Source organism: Megalobrama amblycephala, linkage group LG6 (assembly GCF_018812025.1).
Source record: "Megalobrama amblycephala isolate DHTTF-2021 linkage group LG6, ASM1881202v1, whole genome shotgun sequence".
Lineage (NCBI taxonomy): Eukaryota > Metazoa > Chordata > Actinopteri > Cypriniformes > Xenocyprididae > Megalobrama > Megalobrama amblycephala.
The window spans coordinates 20,474,142-20,486,682 of NC_063049.1; the positions used below are offsets into that span (position 1 = coordinate 20,474,142).

General features: G+C 39.7%; 1 protein-coding gene across 2 annotated transcripts in view; it reads left to right on the plus strand.

The window, feature by feature from the left end:
• Positions 1-12,541, plus strand: part of bmpr2b (bone morphogenetic protein receptor, type II b (serine/threonine kinase)) — a 95,611-nt gene that overhangs the window by 32,787 nt on the left and 50,283 nt on the right. The gene's annotated exons all lie outside the window — the stretch shown is intronic.

Consider the following 12,541-nt stretch of genomic DNA (forward strand, 5'->3'; position numbering starts at 1 on the left):
AGGCAAGTATACAGTATATTCAGGTAAGAAATACTACAGAAATTAAAGTAATTAAATGTAAAATAACACTGGATAGTCTTCATTGTAAAAATTAAATACAGATTAATACTTACAGTTAAAGCTATTCAGTTAAGAGCAGAGAATGATTTTCTTTGTCTTTTGCTCTTTGATTAACATGACAGACAGCAGCAGGATAGACTTCTGTCACTTTAAGAGTTAATGCACGGATCCAGTATACTGTTACACATCATGCGTTCTCTTTCTCAACTAATTCGATTCCAAAACTGACTGTTTAACTGGACACTCACCAAGACAGGCATTTTGACATTATTTTGTGTGTGTTTGACCGTTTAAGCGCAGTAAGTCAGTCATTTTGGTACTCAAGCTGCTTGAGACTCAGAGGTAGCTTATGTGCGCTTTTGGTGTGCATTAAATATTAGCATTAAAATAATTTTAGCATTAAAAAATTACATCACATTAATTTGTTGGGTGGTATGATATTTAAATAACAGCACTGGAACATCTGACTGCTGGTATCTCTCTGCTTGTCTGTTTTTGTGGTTATTCCAGACCAGAGTATGTGGGCGGTGTGATTTTTATTTTATTTTTTCCATTTTATTTTTTTTTCCCTTTGTTTTTGCTGGAGAATGTGTTGGGAAGCCTGTTTAAAAATTATGCAAAATCCACTTTACATGCTGTTTGTACATAAATGTGAGTTGGCAGTGTGTGAACACAACCACCCTACAATGATAAAAATCCACCCACTTTTTTTTTTTTTTTTAATCCCTATTAAACTAAAGCAGTCTCATTACACACGGCGTTTTGATTCTCTGAGCAGTGTGATGTCACACTGCTAAGGCCCCGCCCACGGCCGCTGACTGACAGCCTTGCATTACAATAGTCTCCGTCCTCAGTGAGTTGTACACCGTCCAACATTTTCTCCGCGCTCGAGCAGCTGTAGCATCAACAATGTCTCATGAGCAATCCCAGTGTTCTGTTTTTGGATGCAAGACTGAACATAAGACTCTTCAATTTCTCCCAACATCTGAGTCACTGAGGACGCATTGGATTAGTTTTATTTTTGAAGATAATGCGCTACAAAATATACCTAAATCTGTTTATATCTGCGCAAATCATTTCACTCCAGACTGCTTTGTGAACCAGGGGCAATACAAGGCAGGATTTGCTTAAAAGTCGGTACTCAAGGATGGATCTGTACCAAATGTTCATGATCCTCCAGAAGTAGTAAGTGTCACACTGTTTATTTTTTTATTTTTGAGCCATTTAAGTCGATGTGCCTGTTAGCCAGTTCCACAACAAATGCGGCTAAAGCTATTGTTGTCTTAGAGACCAGATGTCTGGCGTTTATTTTAAGTCTAGTTTATATACTTTATAACCATACGTTTGTAAAGAGCAGTGTACGTTTTCTGTAAAGACAAGACATTAAAAGCGCTATTTTTATTTGTAAAGGCCAGCACATTTATCCACTAACCATTCAGAAATGTCCAGTTGCATTCTAAAAAGTTGTAACATTTTCCTGAGTCTCTCCATCAGTGTTCGACTCCAGTTTGAACAATGTAAGGCTGAACACCGTTACTGACAATCCTCATTTTGGCTGCGTGAGATTCTCCTGCCTTGTTAGTGTTGATCAACCAAAGCGCGAGCTGGTAAATCTCCGCCCTCTTCTAGAAAGGGGCCGGGGAGCAGCAGCTCATTTGCATTTAAAGGGACAAACACAAAAACGGCATGTTTTTACTCGCACCCAAATAGGGGCAAATTTGACAAACTATAATAAATTATCTGTGGGGTATTTTGAGCTGAAACTTCACAGACACATTCTGGGAACACCAGAGACTTATAATACATCTTGTGAAAAGGGGCATAATAGGTGGGTGTCCTTTTAAAAGGTATGTTCTTAGACAGGACACATTCTTCTACTAAGTATCTGTTATATAATGTCTGTTTTTCCGTTTGTATTTTTGGCCTTTACTTTTCTCTGTAGCCACCTGCTGCCCTGACCTCGCCTTGCATCCATTCAGACCCTCAGAGCAGCCTTATTTTTTTGTTTTTTTTTTGTTTTTTTAAAGTTTTTGTCTGAATTTACCCAGAAAAATAGACAGACACTGGGGTCACATTAATTTTTGTGATTATGTTTAAAAGGTATATTCATAGACAGGACACATTCTTCCACTAAGTAACATTGTTGCCAGGCAACGTAGCATCTTGGCACATTAATAGGTCTGTATTTATTGGCATTTTACAACTGCTTTGTTTGTGGCTCAGCAAATTAGAACTCAGAGTCAGAACAATCTGAAATATCTGTTATATAATGTCTGTTTTCCGTTTGTATTTTTAGGCTTTACTTTTCTCCATAGCCACCTGCTGCCCTGACCTCACCTTGCACTCAATCAGACCCTCAGAGCTGATTTATTTATATTTTTTTTAGTCTGGATTTACCCGGACAGACAGAGAAAGACATTGGGGTTACATTGGCCAAAGCAGCTTTAGGACCCCCTGGCGTTAAGGGAGAGCCGGGTGCATTAGAAAAAAGGAGGGGGGGAAGGGTCCAGACAGACTTAGCTGTTCCCCCCTTAGCCCCCCCAAAGTCTGGACATAGATACACACACATATACACACACACGGCATGGTACGCATCTCCCGCCAGCTGTCAGGACACTAGGCAGTAGGATCTGGTCAGAGGTCACGATTGTTTATTAGGTTGAGTGTTGTTTTTGGTGGGTTTCAGGTCAGAGTGCTCTGCTGTGTGCCATGTAATCTCTTCTCACACACAAAATATACTAATGGCTCCTATTAGACTATGCCAACCATCCCTTAAAGTGACATCTGTCCATTTACAAAAGAGTTATCCACGGTAACTGCAGTTTATAGCTGGTTTACACAAAACAAACTTAATTGCGGAATCACGTCCATTTCGTTGCAGAGAAAAAGTCATTTGCATTGTTACAGTTCCTCGGGGGGTGGTTTTGTATTCTTGGGCTTGCTTTGCTGTATTGCAGGGGCCGTTTGGACGGAAGAATTTTGTTGCTCAGATGATTAATGACCGACTTGTGGGCCACTCTTGTGTAAACATCCCTGTGTTCCTCTGCAAGCGACTCTCTGCAGGGCAAATGGCAACAAAACTCTCTAACATGAGACTGTGGCGACTTCATTATTCGGGTCAGATTTGTCCTGAGGAAGTGGATTGCAGGGGAAACGTCTCTCATTCTCTATCTGTATTCATAGAGCCACAGGCAGATGAAGCTGCTTAGCTGTACTGTAATGCACGGCGCTAGCACCGTTTCCTGGAAGTCAAAGTCTTGAGATGGAGACTGTCTCTGTAAACTCCTGAGGAATGGCAACAAGACTCCCAAAGGGCCCCAAACAGCCACTGCACACTAATATCATGTTTGAAAAACTGCCAACAAATGCCTGCATGCAGAAGCTAATTGCATTTTGGTTCGAGTCTCGGTTTTCTTGTTTGACGCAGTTATTTTTAGTTCTTTTCGTTTTATTCATATACTAGTATAGTTTTTTTAATATTTTGTATTCGTTTTTATTTTTAGTTTCATTTTTTTTGTAATTTTGTCTTACTGCATTGTCACATTGCAGTAAAAACCTGTTTCTGTGAGGGAGGGAAAAACTGCATTTGCAAAAAAAAAAAAAAAAAAAAAAAAGCCAGAGGGCACAAAGTGAGCCGCAGTAGAAAAAAAAGTGTACAATGCAACTTGTCCAAAATGCTTCATATTAAACACTTCAAAGATGGTCATTAGCATAAAGTTTTACATGCGCTATGTTGCCGCAACAACATATTTTTATCTTTTGCTCTCAAGAGATAGAATGCTTTACATAGTTTTCAGTTTGCTTGCACATTTGCTTGAAAGATAGCATTGGGTAAGATATTAAATTCGTCAAAGAAATGATCAACAGATTATTTGATGATCAGAATAGTAATTAGCCCTATTTTGAAACTCAGCACTGCAACCACCTTGGTATCTTGTATCCATCTACATCCATTCTGCTTTCATATTAATTCAGCTAATCTTATAGAGATGATCATGATATAAAGCAGACGTTAGTGTTAGAGTCCAGGGATGGAGAGCTGGTTTCCTGCAGAGGTGGATAGATAAGGTAAATGTTCTGGACAGGGTGGATGAGACTCTGATTATTATTAATAAACTGAGCAGCACTGCAAGCTCCACAGTGTCTGTTCAGCTCAATAAAATACGCTCTGTCTGTGTTTTGCTAACTATCCAGAGGCCTGTTTTTGTTTTGAAAAGCATATAAAGCCAGATAGCGCTAGCATTAAAAGCTTTTTAAGATAAATTTTCATGGATTTTACATGTTACGACCCTGCAGCTGAATCTCACACGTGTTTGGTGTGCTGTTGTGTTTTTCCACTTCAACTTTGATTAAACGGGTACACAGAGACACGATGAACACAAATTGTCCTGAGCTAAAGGGAGAAAGGCTGGAGAGCAGTAATTGTATTATTTTTCGATTCGCTGTTCCTTGCAGCGAGTCGATGGCCTTGTCCCTGAGGCTCGGTAGATATTACCTTATGAAACCACAGTTCCAAATAAATTCCTGCCTGTTAAAAGATGGATTTGGCATTTCCCTCTCCTGTGTTTGATCACTGCCTTGAGCTCATCCTCATCCCCACTTCTGGCTGTGTAATTGCTTTTGCAATTTAATGACTTTTTCGATTGCTTGTTTGAGCAACTGCTTGGTTCAGGGATCAAGCTTGGATCAAGTACTCTAATGTCAGTGTATTCTAAATCTTATGAAAATTATGGAAGTAAGGGAATCTCCGTTTTATTATATCCATGACATCTTCAATTATAGTTTCTAAATGTGTGCAATTTTTTTTTAAAATTTAAAATACTTTCATCTGTCTCAGCTTAATTTGGCAAAACAACAAAACAAGTAAATCATGTAGGAATGCAGCTGATAAATGGGCTGATTAAAATTCTATACTTTTTTTTTTTAACACACATTTAAAATAAAACACAAAAAACAAAATCTGCCTTTTAAATGGTGAATTAAGGCATCACAACATTATAATCTACAATATGAAAACGGATATTTATTTTGAGATTTGAAGAAGACTACATTTAACAGTGTTATTAAATAATTAGTATTTTTGAAGAATAACTTCAAGTGAGTGTTAGATAACGACAAAGGTAAACTAAATGTAAAAATATAGCAAATGAGTATATATTCAACATCCAATATCGATAATTAATTAATGAAAATTCTGTCATTAATTATTCACCCTCATGTCGTTCCAAACCTGTTATACCTTTGAAACACAAATTAAGATGTTTTGGATGAAATCTGAGAGCTCTCTGACTGAAATAGACAGCAATTTAATTACCACTGTCAAGGCCCAGAAAGGTACTAAAGACATGGTTAAATAGTCCATGTGACTGCAGTGGTTCAAACTCAATTTTATGAAGTGACGAGAATAATTTTTGTGCGCAAAAACAAAATAAAAATAATGACTTTATTCAACAATCTCTTCTCTTCCCTGTCAGTCTCCTACGCTGTTGATGTAGTAAAAAACAGTGCAGTGCTTCCGTGTTTACGGCCTTTCAGATACAATGTTATAATGGTTCAGTTTGTCTTCTTCACTGTTACAACTTTATGTCCTGAAGTGACAACATAAAATACAGTTAAAAAAAACATACCGAAATGTATATTTCTAATTTAATTAGGTTTGTATACCCGGCATTGTATTCTCCCTGGTTCAGGAAGCTGTCCTCCATAAAATGCGCTGTTCATAAGCAAACATTTGAGTTGTACTGCTCAGGAACAGCGTTATAAATAAATATTAACCACTGATTCCTAATCTCATCCATTTTCGGATGGCCAAACAGTGTCTCCAGGACATTACAGTACACTGGAGCCTCGTCTTCTTTCTTTGTGTATATGCCATTAGGCGGTCATTATGCTAATATGACACATTGTGACCTAGACATTCCGAGAAGTAATATCTGGACTTCAATCGAGGCGTTTTAGGCAGATCTGTAATAGTATTCGCTGTTAGATAGAGTAAATCCCTTTTGTGGGAGACACTGAGTATGTAACTTTGTAGATCTTATACATGCACAAACAGATACAGTTGTACAATACACACAAAAGGAAAAGGAAAACATTAAAACACATCATATGACCCCTTTAACATCTCTAATATTGATATGATTAACACTATATTGTGCATTCCTAAATCCATTTTATTTCCTTGAAGTGTTCACAGTGGTTCTGTGGCATTGTAACACTTTTCAAAACTTTTTTTTTCACCATCCTGAGCAGACCGGAACAGAAACATTGTCTTGACCAATGGTGCGAGTTTGTTTGACTGACCAATGGCAGATGAGGGTATTCAGGAAACCCGTAGAAGAATTCTTAGTTTCAAATTTGCGTTACTTTGTTCTTACTACAAATGCCACACTTAAACTTCTATTCCCAGATCTATGGTAAATGTTCACACAGCCTTCCTTTCCTTTACTATCCACCTTATTTTTCAGATAAGATTGGACACAGCCATTTGTAATTTTAATGCGTCTGGCTTCCGGACCGATGTCATTCCAGTTATTTTTTTCTGTACAAAACAGCTCGTTATCCTGCTTGATTATTGCAAACTGGTATTTCTTAACATAATATTTTAATGTATTGTCTTAATTATAAACACGCTAGTTTGTAGCGCTAATAGTTTTACAGTTTACTCTACTTTGATATTCTTCTTGTTATTTCCCTAATAAATCGGAAATCTTGCACCTTACTTCCAGGTTGAAAAATAAGGTGGATATAAGGTGGATAGTTTATAGGGACATTTTATATTACTATTACTATTATATTAGTTTATATAAGGACATTTTATATTACTTCAATATGCCACTTAATCTAACTGCCTGGTGGTCTTGAGTGGTTCTGCCTTGCCAGATGGCCCCGGAATTGTTGAACCATCCTCCTTCCTTTCATTTGGCCCCTAAGTTCTCCTAGGCCAAGCTGGAATGAGGTTTCTGCTGGTGCCCCCTCCAGTGCCAGCACTCCCCCTCTGCCTTCCTGTATCTGAGAGCCAGCCTGACAGCTTCCTTGTTCATAGAGACATTGGCAGGAGATGGGGCCTCTGCCAGGCTTTCAGATAATCTACTCGAAAGGAAATGGCCACAGGCCCTCCGGCTCTTTGGCAGGCACAGACTCAGCTTTTGGCCTCAACGGAGATGTGATAAATTAATCACGATTTGTACTCGGCTTAGGTTCATACAGTCCTTTACTCTGATGTATTCTTTATAGAAAAGCCCAGTTTCATTTTTCCCAGTCCCAGCAAAAGAGTCAGTTACAGTTGTTTCGAAGTAGCACCAGCTTTTTTTGACTGCACTTTCCCTTTAAAATGAAGGCCGGGAGGTGGAACTAACACAGGCCGAAGGTCCCCAGTAAGGCAGAGTTGAGTGTTATCTGGGGAAAATGCTGACAGGCCTCTGAGCAGCAGCCTTAACCTTGAGCCGGTGCACAAACAGTAGCAGGGTAGAGTCAGGCTGGTACAGACTGCCTCCACTGCCCCCAAAAACAATCCCACAATCCCCCTGTCCTCACCCTCCTCCCTTCTGCTGTTCTCTCCCAACAGAGAGCAGAGCACCCTGCCACCTAGAGGTGGAGAAATTTTTTTCTCGCCAAAAATAAATAGCAGAGTCATTTGGAAGATTCGAAGATGCCTGTCTTGCCTCTCCAGATGGAACGGAGCCAGTTGGTGAAAGCTGAATTAATCATGACATGAGGAAAACACTTTGACAAAAATTCTCTCATCCCAGCTGTACTGTACAAGAATGAAAGAAATTCAGATTGTGCCGTCAGACCTATTTATGAGAAAAAAAGTCACTTGGGACATCATTTTAATTTTCCAGACTCTCTAATGTGTCCTTATGACTATTGATCAGCTGTAACGTCATTTCCATCAGACAGTATCTAAGCTGATGTTGAAGCTGATGAACCAGAATCCTCAACAAAGTCTTTCTAAACTAAATTGCTCCCATTATAATCAACAATGTTGTCTGTCTACCCTACACATAGCCAGTGTGGCATAATGTGATGTGCCTTTAGTTGACACCCAGTGCTTAAAGTGGAAAAATAAAAGTGCTGGTACTCCCGATGCTCGGTTCAAAACGAGTTCCTGAAGAAAGGAGGGTGCAGCGGGCTTCCGTACGTGCAACATGTCGGGAGTGCCGGTACTCAAGGAAAACTGGTGGTACGCTAAAGGTAAAAATAGAGAAGTGCCGGTACTGCATTTCATCTAAAATAAAAGTTTTATTTACAAACATTATATTTTATTTATAACTATTTTATATATCATTAATAACTTATTGTAGCTTTCAATTAAAATTCAATTTGATTAAATTAGAAATCATTACAATTCTAATTCATGGAGATTTAATTAGCTAGAAGTTTGTCTGTTATGTATTTAAACCTGTTAATTTACATTTTTGACTGTTACATCAAAGCCAGTTTAATTGTTCAAAGGTATTAGTTGACTCTGTGTCCCTAGTCAGATCTTCTCTAGTCTCATGTATCTAGACCTTTGCCTGATGATATAAGGCCTGGGATCTATAGCCACTCCAATTGGCTCAAGAACACCTATTTAGTCAGGAAGAGGTCGTATGACTGACATATGAAGTGTCCAGTCACAGTTTTGTTTTGTCTCTACTCTCTACAATAACAGGCTGACATGCTATGACAGACTATCTGTACTTTCATGTTTATCTGCATATGCCGCAGATATTCCTTTGTCACCTGATCTACCATTAAAGATGTGAGAGGATAGACAACTAATCAAATGAAATCACTTGGGAATCCAAAGGGTTGGCCAAGCTCAGAAAATGGTACTTTTCCTGTATCCCATGGGTAAATATGTGAACACATCTTTTTAAAATTAAACTTAAGTGCCTTAAACATAATACTTAAATGTCTTTTAAAGTTTTTTTTAACTGTGAACTTCACAATTTTTAAATCCAGCATTTGTCCTGGAGCTTGTAAACATGGCTTTTGTTTCCAATGGCAAGTGTTTCCAGTTTAGTGTTCCATATACATCTATGACATAGGTCTTCAACCCTGTTTCTGGAGACCTACTATCCTGTTAAATTTAGTTCCAACTTGCTCCAACATACCTGCAATTTTCAAGTCATTTTGAACCTTGATTAGCTGTTTCTGGTGTTTTTGATTAGGGTTGATGCTAAACTTTGCAGGACATTGGGTCTCCAGGAGCAGGGTTGAAGAACTCTGGGCAGTGACTCCAGAACACGACAGAATCTAACCAGACAGAGACTGACTACTTCTTTCTGGCTTTTATGGAAATGTAAAAAACAGCTTTTCCATTGTTGGGCCAAACTGTTCTCTTTGCTTAACCGTTCCATTCAGTGCTGATCCGGCCCAGTCGGTATAGATATGGTTTCATTTTCCACAGTGGGGCTTATAACGGCCACTCTTTGGAATGAAATACAAATGCGTCAGTGGTTGCCTTAGTGACGCAAGAGTTTACAGGTGATATTGGATGTAAAAAGCAGCCATTATGGAAGATAATCATGTATTTCTTTTAATTTTATTATTAATTTGTGTTTGCGTCTCTCGGATAGCTACGCACTTAGCCAGTTATAGAGAAACTGGTAGCCAGGCAACAGACAAGTGACCAATCCTGAGTTGTGACGTCGCTTCACGGATTCTACCAGCACGGTAGCCAACTGTGCTGAGAATTCTGGGCCAAGAATGGTCTGTAATCATGCCGTGCCATACCAGGCTCAAGTGGAAATGCAACTGGAACCGTTCCTTACTGTTCTTAGAACCTTTGGGCCCGACGGTGGAAAAGCGGCTAATGTTTCAGGCATGACGGATTCTAGCGGGTTTGGAAAGCCATCCCACGCAAACCTCTACCTCAAACCATCAAATTCATCAATGCAGAAGAGATCTGCCAAAGCAAGACTGATGTAAAATTGTTCCTTTTCAAGTAACTTGCAGCTTTTTTTATTTCAAATCCTAGAATTCTATTATATACCTTCTAAACTACGCAAATGAGCTTTAAACAAAGATTGCGGTGTGTCAAGATTGTTTGTGGACCTGTTATTCTGTGACACAGTAAGATCAGATACATCATTGTTTGACTCTCAAGTCAGTGGAAATGTGGGCCACTTTTGAGAACAAAAATCTCCTTTGATTTTTAAGGAGACACTTGAGAAAGCCCCTTAGCAAGCTCTGCCAATAAACAGAGATTTTGCCTCAGTGCCCTGCTATAAGGTTTAGCATCCTGCTGTTCTTCTTCAGCACACAAACTCTGAGCCACTTTGGCCTGAGGCATTGCTCTTGAGCCAGCCAAAATGCTACAGTGTTTTCCTTTGCTGTCTGTGATTGGATCTGAAGGTAGTGCTGTAGGCCGCTCTTGTTCCTTTTTACCCGTGTCGCGGGGTGGGCGCACGGCTTCTTGCCCAAATTACAGGAAACTGTCGCGCCTAATGACCTGGCTCGCTGACTCAAAAACAAAGACAGGGCCTAAAATACAATGGGCACAAACGTGATATTACACCCCCTGACACTCTCTCGTAACTGCGCAATACAAATGCTCAAGCTCAGAGACGGAGTGTGTTACAGAGGAAGAGGATGTGCGCATTATCCATCTGCCTCAGCCCTCATGTGCTCATTACCGTCAACAGAGATGGGATCCTCCATCTTTAACTCTGTAATTGGGAGGCATCTCCGAACCATCAGCGGTCCTTTATGGCCCCCGGTGGAGCTCTGTGTTTTGTCTTGAAGAGAGGCACGCCAAACTGAAGCTCTTTTTTTTTTCTATCCTAGCCACTGAGGGACCGTTTTTCGCCTCGGTCTCAGGTCGAGCAGCCCTGTTTTAGATTAAGGATTGCTCGGTATAATGAGGTGTCCTGCAGTGTCAGGCATCCACGGCTACGCAGAGGACACATTCATCCTAGCTTGCGCTACCATTTGCTGGTGTGTGTGCAGTGTGATAGAAACCGGTGCAGCCGTTTCATGCTTCGCTCCTGTAGAGGAGCAGACAAAAGCCTCCCTCAGGGACATACAGCGGCAATTCTCTCTCTGGACTCCGATGGGACGTGGATATGGCGATGATGCTACCAGGGGGCTTTTTCCCCTCCCAGCTCACTTGTCTGAACGCTGTGAATACAATAGTCCAGATCCATGACTTCACCAAGCCTGTTAAACGAGTGGCATTATGATTTTTCCCTCTCGGTAACTCAGACACTGGCCTGGCGATTTGCATGACATTGCGGGTAAGAGAGAGAGGATTAATTCATTGGATACAGTCGGGGTGAGTGCGGGCCAGCTGCGGCGGAGATTGCGATCAGCCGACAGCAGAATTCAGCCCTGCTGGCTCTGCTCATGGAAATGAGGGCAATCCTGTTGGCTAGGGCCCTTATCAGTCATCATGGTTTTGTGTTCTCTAAATACACGGCTTCTCAAAAGGTTTGTTTTCTGCACGTACGCTCAGCGCAATGCTGTTTCCCCCCTCCCTTCTTGTGTTGTCATGACAGTGACTTACGGGAAGCATTGTAATTGAGTTTTTTTGGGTGGTGAGCATTGTGTACACATAAGAGAATTTGTACGTGGTCGGTTCAAGAAGCAGCAGGTGCGCAGGAGACCCCAGGTGCTCTGTTGTTTTGCATCTAGCATAAAGCCATCGGACCGTTTCTGATCCTTCCTCCCCTCCTATTGCGTCCAATTAATCAAGGTTTAGCTATCGATCAGAAGTCCGCGCCCACATTCAACCTCATTATCCTCTGAATTAACTCTTCAACTTCCTTGAGGCAGGAAATCATTTTGGGGGACTGAAATAAGTCATTTTCAGGCCCACATGGCACCCTGCATTGATTTTGGGGGGGAAATCTGTTAAAGGTGAATGAATTGAACTGAAAGCATTTATTCAATTTGCCAAAATATAATAATACGTGCAAGGGGATGTGTATAACATTGTTGAATTATGTGTGTTTGGAGGCAAGCCATTGTAAATTTACATTAAAATATTATTAATTTTCATGATTTCTGATGGCAGAATGAACAATATGATTATTAAATTATTTAAAACAAACAAATAAAACCTTAATATTTTAATTAATATTTGAAGTTAACATAAACTTTGACCTGAAAATAATATTTTGAAAAAAATGTGCAATATGAAAATGAAAGAGATTTTAAACGTAAAAGAATTTTTCACTTGATTTGAGCTCAAGAAGCTCAAGTTTTTGGCATAATTTAGTGATGATGTGAAAATATGTTTTTGACATCTTAATTTTGGACATGTCATTCTTTCCCTATTAACATTATGATGAAATGGAAGTAGAGACAGATCTTTTCTTTATATATTGTTGAAGTACATCCTAGTGTAACAAATTATCAAAAAAAAAAAAAATGTTGGATGGAGATTTGGTTCTATCCATCGGTTGTTAGTTGAATTTTGAGAGGTGGGCGTTCAAAAACGGAGACGGATGAATTTGAGCTTGCAGGGCAGAGTTTCAAAATCCAGAGTTTT